Consider the following 8,173-nt stretch of genomic DNA (forward strand, 5'->3'; position numbering starts at 1 on the left):
CCTCGAACTCAGAAATCCACCTGCCTCTACCTCCCGAGTGCTGGGATTAAAGGCGTGCGCCACCACGCCCGGCGAACTGTAGAGAATCTTAACACATCAAAATCTGTGATCTGAGACCCATGACCAAGCAGGCTTCCATTCCATATTTCATCTTGTCCGTGGAAAGCCAGACAGTGGTCTCCTTACCCCCTGAAATTCCAGGGGATCCACATCAGGTCTCCAAAGACTTCCATACCGTGATCAGTTTTAATAGCTGTACCATGAAAGGTCTAATGGATTTTATAGTTCAGCAAGTATCTGGATAACGGACAGAGTGCCTCCCACTTAGTAAAACATTCCAACTCTCTGAGTGATTCTTTTGAAGATGCCCTAATTTAATCTAGGGAGATAGTAAGGAAGACCTTGCCCATTAGAATGAATGGCACTCCCTATCAAATATAGTTGCTCCAAAGAACCTCTTACTCTGAAAACTTCCTTTGCATTTCTCCTTGCACTATAGCCTGGAAGTGGAGGAAGGCTGGAGGGGAGGACCGGTGCTGCATCTCCGAAAAGCACGGGGGCTTGTCCATCACTTCTACTTAGCCTGTGGGTCAAATATCCCTCCGGGCCTCCAGGCTTAGCACTTTATCAAAGTTTTAACTTTCTTCTAGTTGACACTGGAGATGCTTCTGTTATTCTATGTGAGTACCACAGTATATAGTGCCAACTATTGGGGCACAAGCCCATTTCTCCCATTTCATATATTATACTGAATCTTGTTTTGTTGCTCACATCCTAGTGAAACTCAGTACAATAGCTAACTGTGGTTCCTTTAGCACACTAAAGTCTGCTTGGCCTTTAGGCTCACTCAGTACCTATGGCTCTTCCTGTAACCTCTTACCCCATCCCCTGCCACAAGCCTCTAGAGCCCAGGGGCTTCCGTTCCCTTCCCCCAGCTTCTCTTTCCTATATAACCCCACCACCTTGGCCATGGGCTCTCTCTGCTCTCTTTCTGCCCTCTCCTCTTTTGCCTTGTGTTTGGTTCTCTTGGTCCCTTTGCTCCCTTCTCTCTTCTCGTTCTTGCTATCCCCTGCCTCTCCTCTCATGGTCTGGTTCAGTCTGGACCCTTCCAAAGGCCTTGGCCTTTCCTCTTTCTCATATCTACAATAAAACCCTTCTCCTCAGCCATACCTTGGATCAACAGGTCAGGTCCTCATTTTCTTCCAGTTTTACTTTTTATAGCTATATATAATAAGTTTTTTATATGAACGAATGTTTTGCCCGCATGTATGCATTTGCACTTAGACTGTGGACTGTTGGAGCTCCGAGTTACAGAAACTTATAAGTAACCATGTGGGTGCTGAGTACTGAAAACAGGCCCTCTGTTAGAGTACTAAGTGCATTCTACTTGCAGGCCACTAGCCAGGAACTCCCCAGCTTGGGTATGGCCCGCAGGGTGAACTGTAAAGAACAGACATGTAGTGTGCATGACCCATATCCCACTCCCTGAGGTGTTCCTCTCCAGGCACTGTCATGCAGTCTTAGCCCATTTGACAGAAAGAAGTGGGGAGATCAGTGGAGAGCCTTAGAAGGGGTTTAAATGTGGGTGGAAAGGCAGAACAGGGTAAACTCCCTCTTTGAGCAAAAAGCATACCAAGAAAACCATATGGAAGATGCCTGGTTCTGAAAAATCTGTGAGAGGTCTGCTTTCCATGTGTGTGTGTTTTTTTTTTTCTGGAAATATTTATTGATGAGACTTTGCCCACTGTGCAAAGTGATCCTGGAATTAAGCACCTTTCTCATTGGCAATGTGATCTTTTTTGAGTGGTCCCATGAATGTTTTCTTCTCCTCCATGATCTGGAAACAATCACAGCCAAACTTGGAGGTGGTGTTGTCTTAGTCAGGGTTTCTATTCCTGCACAAACATCATGACCATGAAGCAAGTTGGGGAGGAAAGGGTTTATTCAGCTTACACTTCCATACTGTTGTTCATCACCAAGGAAGTCAGGACTGGAACTCAAGCAGGTCAGGAAGCAGGAGCTGATGCAGAAGCCATGGAGAGATGTTCTTTACTGGCTTGCTTCCCCTGGCTTGCTCAGCCTGCTCTCTTATAGAACCAAGATTACCAGACCAGAGATGGTCCCACCCACAAGGGGCCTTTCACCCTTGATCACTAATTGAGAAAATGCCTTACAGTTGGATCTCATGGAGGCATTCCCACAACTGAAGCTCCTTTTTCTGTGATAACTCCAGATGTGTCAAGTTGACACAAAACTAGCAGTACAGGTGTCATTGAACTTCAGGTCAATCTCCTCCAGAGTCTGATGTTTGTTCTGGACCAGTAAGGGCTTAGGAAGAGTAAGCACTCCCTTCTTTGTTCCCACCATATAGCTTTTGAGCATGATGAAGTCATTGGTCGCCTCACTACAAAGGACGAAGCCACCCAGTGGGTTGATGCTCTTGTCAGGAAAGTCGTAGTCAGTAGATGCTTTTTTCTTCATCAGTTTCCCATCCTTGGTGAGGTAGCCTTGACCAGACTTGTAAATCTTCTTGTTAATCTCTGTTCGGTGATGGTAGCCTTTCTGCCCAGCTGGAGCCACATAGAAGGCTACACAGGCAGGGTGCCAGGCTCCAATATAGGCAACTTTGTGCAGACCTCGATGGGTCTTTCGTGGCAGTTTCTTTGTATGCCTACAACTGGTCACCCCTTTGTACTGAAAGATCCTGAGAGAGAGTGAAAAATTATTTAAGCCCCTAGACCTGTGTCCAAAATAGACCTCACTAATGGCAGGGAGTAGAACTTGCCCCATTGTTCCAGGATGTTTGTGGTTTTTGCCTTTCTATAGCCCAATGCCAGGTGTTTGGGGTTTTTGTGCCTTTATAAACCCCTTACCCCTTGAGCTCATGATCGAGTCCTCTACTCCTGCATGGGATATGAGTCGTCCCCAGTGCACTGGTCTTTCCCAAATAAACCTCTTGCAGTTTGCATCAAGACCGTTTCTTGTGAGTGATTTGTGGTTTCGCCTATCCTGAGTTAGAACGTGGGGGGGTCCTCATGTTGTGGGTCTTTCATTTGGTGCATTGGCCAGGAAATGCAACTACCCCTCACGCCTGAGAATCGACTTGGAGGTATGGGGATCCCCTCTGGAATGTGTGTGTGCTGGCCAGTGTCTCTGTTCTGAGTGCCTGTTTTCTGTTTAAAACGAATGTGCACTTCTTGTGTTGGTTTGTTTGTCTATGTCTTATCTTTTGTTTCTGAAGCTTGGTGCCACCTGAGTTTATACTGATCAGCCTGAGTTTGGATCCACCCGAGTTTGGTTTAAAAATTGCCCTAGGAGATGCCCCATCTGTAGGGACCTTTGTCCCAATCTTTAGGGACCTTTGTCCCATCTGTAGGTCGGTAGTGATAATGTAACCCTCTTGTCGAGAACAGGCCATCTGATTCAGCAACCCCTCTAGGTCATTTCTCTGGTTTTGGTCATCCCGGTGGAAGAGGAAGACAATGTCTTTGTGTTTGTAGATGACGGGGTTTTCTGTTTGCAGCTGTCCTCTCAAGCCGTAAGGACTGGAGGACTGTGGTTGGCAGGCGTGCTAGGAGGACCACAGGATGCCACCCTGGGGGATGCCCTGGGAAGTGGGGAGAGCCAGGGACGCCTGGTAGTCTCCAGAGATCAGAGGGACCGAGTTCTGTTGTTGAAGTGGAAGCTTCCCCCTCAGAAATCGTCTGATTCTTTTGCCTGCTTGTGGAGGACGCAAAAGGGTCCGGTGTGTCTGGTTCTGTTGGTTTGTTTTGTGTGTTTTTGTGTATGTGTTTAAAGAAGCAAAGGTAATACTCATAGGTGCTTTGTACCCTGACTAGAAGTAATTTACAAAAATCTCTGTGCTTAAAAACTGGTAACTCCACGTTGGAGTAATTAAGAACTACAACATGCGGCATGAGACAACCCAAGGAGACAGGTCTCTAAAGATACACCTGAATTGGGTAATATTATAGGATTTAGGGCAGGGTCTCTTTGAAGTATTGGGGGCTGCAACTTCTTGCGTTTGTGTGCAGGAACAGTCAGCCAAACTTTGTAGCAAGTAATGTTTTTTTGGTGTTGATTTTTTTAAAGAGAATGGATTGTTTACACTGTTAAAATTGGGTTTTGCTTCCCAAAATTGTGATTGTGCTCTGGTGTTACAAGAGAAATCGCCCAAATCAGAGCCTCCAGCTGATTGTCAGCAGCTGCTGCAGATGCTCTTCACAACTGAGGAGCGAGAGAGAATTCTGTTAGAGGCTAGAAAAAATATCCTGGGAGCTGACGGGCAGCCTACACAGCTACATGAGATTTCCTTTGACTCGCCCAGGTTGGGACTACAACATGGCAGAAGGTAGGGAGAGCTTGAAAATCTATCACCAGGCTCTGGTGGCGGGTTTCCGAGGTGCCTCAAGATGGCCCACTAATTTGTCTAAGGTAAGAGAAGGTATATTACAGTTACATGCTCTAGTGAAGGAGGCAGAAGAGAGAAAGAGGGGAGAAGCAGAAGAAAGAGAAAGAGACAGGACCTAGACAGATAGGGAACCTGGGCAACATAAGACCAATCTGCTTAACAGAATTAGGTGAGTTGGGGTACTGAGCCTCAGCTAAAAAAAGGCTCAGCTGTGTCAGAATGAAGTTACTTATTTGGGATACACCCTTCGGGATGGGAAGCGGTGGCTAAAAGAAGCCAGAAAAGAGAATTCTTGGGCACCCCTGGCTTCTGCAGGCTCTGGATACCTGGGTTTGCAATCTTAGCTGCCCCGTTGTACCCCCTAACCAAGGAAGGGGAGTTGTTTGTGTGGACCCCAGAAAGACTTTAAAGAAATTAAAAAGGCCCTACTAATGGCCCCAGCCTTGGCCTTGCCTGAACTGACTTTGGAACCTTGGAAAAGGCCAGTGGCTTAAGATAGACCCTGTTGCCAGCGGGTGAGTTTTTTTTTTTTTTTTTTTCTGAAAGCTATTGCTGCCATAGCTCTACTTGTCAAGGATGCTGATAAAGATCAGCCTTGGCCTGGGAGTCCGAGCTGGTACACAGATAGCAGTAGCTTCATGGTTGAAAGTAAGAGGAAGGCAGGGGCAGCAGTGGTGGACAGAAAGCAAGTGATCTGGGCCAGCAGCCTCCCTGAAGGGACATAGGCCCAGAAAGCTGAACTTGTGGCTTTGATAAAGTAAAAACTTTGTATTTCTGGGACTATAGATGCTGGTTAGCTGGAGCTAAGAAATTATCGGTGATTAAGAAGAGACCAGCATCACTGAGGTGACATCTTCTGGGAAGTGTTTTCTGAGAGCACAGAGGCTGTGATCCAGAGATAGCCAAAGTTGTACCCAGTGCAGCAGCAGGACTTGGAAATGTGTAAGAGTCACCCAGGTGGTACTAGTTTTGAAGGCATGAAGGGGTCATGCAGAGAGGCTGAGGTTTGGCACTGTGATAGGCCATGGAAAGCCATTGGTGAAGGTGCAGCCTCAGTTGCAATTGATGGCCCAGGACAGAAGGGGGTCATGCAAAGGACTTGATGCTTGACACCATGAAGAGAGCCTATGAGAGGCTATTGGTGAATCCTAGTTACAGCGGAAGACAGCAGTGTTTTGTAGATGCCAGTACCATGAGATGATCAACAAGAACAGCAGCAGCAATGGAGTATAGGCAGCTGGAGCCTAGAAGACAAGGTGTGTGCTACAAAGGGCAGAGCTGGAGAAGTGATCCAAGCCCTTGGAGGAGCCCAAAAGATCGTGAGTTGGAAGTTTGGGGTACCGAAGGTAATCGAGTCTGATAATGGACCTGCCTTTGTTGCCCAGGTAAGTCAGGAACTGGCCAAGATATTGGGGATTGATTGGAAGTTACGTTGTGCATCCCAAAGCTCAGAACAGGTAGAGAGGATGAATAGAACCATTAAAGAGACTTACCATATTGACAGCAGAGACTGGCATGAATGATTGGATAGCTCTCCTACCCTTTGTGCTCTTCAGGGTTAGAAACAGTTTGGACTCACCCCTCTATGAATCACTCTATGGGGGGCCCCCTCCACTGGTAAAAATAGCCTCTGTACATAGTGCTGACATGCTGCTTTCCCAGCCTTTGTTCTCTAGGCTCAAGGCGCTCTAGTGGGTGAGGCAGCGAGCATGGAAGCTGCTTCAGGGGGCCTACTCAAGAGAAGGAGACCTGCAAGCCCCACATTGCTTTCAAGTTAGAGATTCGGTCTACATTAGACACCACTGCTCAGAAAACCTTGAGACTCGGTGGAAAGGCCCTTATCTTGAATTTTGCTTCAAATTTTCCATGTGTGTTAGAAAATAGTGTCTAGTTCTAAGACTAGAACTATTTACTAGAAAGAGTGGGGAATGAAAGATCCTGAGAGAGAGTGAAAAATTATTTAAGCCCCTAGACCTGTGTCCAAAATAGACCTCACTAATGGCAGGGAGTAGAACTTGCCCCATTGTTCCAGGATGCCAGGTGTTTGTGGTTTTGCCTTTCTATAGCCCGATGCCAGTGTTTGCAGTTTTTGTGCCCTTATAAACCCCTTACCCTTTGAGCTCGTGGTCGACTCTTCTACCCCTGTGCGAGATATGAGTTGTCCCCAGTGCACTGGTCTTTCCTTAATAAACCTCTTGCAGTTTGCATCTAGCCGGGCATGGTGGCGCACGCCTTTAATCCCAGCACTCAGGAGGCAGAGGCAGGCATATTTCTGAGTTCGAGGCCAGCCTGGTCTACAAAGTGAGTTCCAGTATAGCCAGGGCTACACAGAGAAACCCTGTCTCGAAAAACCAAAACCAAGCCAAACCAAAACAACAACAAAACCAGTTTCTCATGAGTGATTTGGAGTGTCGCCTATCCTGAGTTAGAACGTGGGGGAGTCCTCAGGTTGTGGGTCTTTCAGTACCCTTTGCTTTTTGTCACACCGTTGACCTCAATCATCTCATCCTGCTCATACACCTGGTTCACAGGAACCTGCTGCTCCAGCCTCTCTAGGGCCCAGGCTAGCTTCTCAGCCACAGTGCCCCCATTCACTGGGATCTCCATTAAGTGTGCCTTCTGCTGGCGCAGAGGAAGCAAATGCGTCTGAGTTGGGCAATTGTGCGGATGACCTGGCTGTACTTCTTCATGCTGTTGAAGTCCCTCTCCAGCTATTTCTTGCTTGTGTCATCCTGCCATTTCTTACAGTACTTGGTGAAAACCTTCTTCTTAGATTTGTGCCAGTTCTTACAGAACTGCCTTTTGCATCCATCACGGATATGGTCAGCAAATACAGTCTTGAAGGTCTAGAGGCCTCGTGGGGTTTCAACATATCCCACAATGCCCACAACCACCATGGGTGGGGTTTCTACAATGGTCACATCCTCCAAGACTTCTTTCTTGTTCACCTTAGATCCTGGCCTGTCAACTTTCTAGACGATGAGTGTCATGCCAGCCTTGTACCCTAGAAAGACTGTAAGGTGAACAGACTTAGAAGGATCATCCTTATGGAAGCTCTTCCCTTTCCCACCATTCTGGCTGCTGCACTTGAGAGGCAAGAAGCCCAAGGACCCATGCCTAGGAGCTGAGAATTTCCTGTGAGACATCTTGCCGCCACACACTGTGTGTAGAGCTGCTTTCCATGTTTTACAGCCTGCCCCTGCAATATCCTCAGGACACAGAGCAACAACAGGATATCGAAAAGGAGTCCTAGCCAGAATCAAGTATTGACAGTGTAGCAGAAGCCAGAGTCTTTGAACCAGACCAATAACTCACAGCAATGAACATTTTCAAGAAAAGCTGTTTGGGTAAAAAGATACAATAGGTGACACACAGTGAACACCACAGCTCCCATGGAGAGAGTGCTTGTTTGTTTTGTGGGAAGGTTGCAAGAGCAGAGGGCAGTTATGGAGGGACAGGGAGATGAGGAGGATTGCTGTGTATAATAGGAAATTTATAAAGAATCAATAAATTTGTTTTTGTTTTTTTTTTTTTTGTTTTTGTTTTTTTAATGGCTCTATGCTGGGTACAGGTGAGAATGCCCACAAACACTGCCCTGGGACATCCTGGCTGACTTCTAATAACATTGTCACAAGAAAATGTACTAGGAAGTATTCAACTCCACTGTAATACGTTTTGCATTATATTTGTGTGGTATTTCAGCTCACACCTGTAGTTAGGACACGTTGAAATGTGAAGGACACGTTACCCCACTGTAACTCC

General features: G+C 46.8%; 1 pseudogene; it reads right to left on the reverse strand.

Moving 5' to 3' along the window:
- Positions 1 to 1,765: 1,765 nt before the first annotated feature.
- LOC110293521 lies at positions 1,766 to 7,557 on the reverse strand (annotated as a pseudogene).
- Positions 7,558 to 8,173: the final 616 nt, after the last annotated feature.

The sequence above is a fragment of the Mus caroli genome, chromosome 4 (genome assembly GCF_900094665.2).
Source record: "Mus caroli chromosome 4, CAROLI_EIJ_v1.1, whole genome shotgun sequence".
In the NCBI taxonomy this organism is placed as follows: Eukaryota; Metazoa; Chordata; class Mammalia; order Rodentia; family Muridae; genus Mus; species Mus caroli.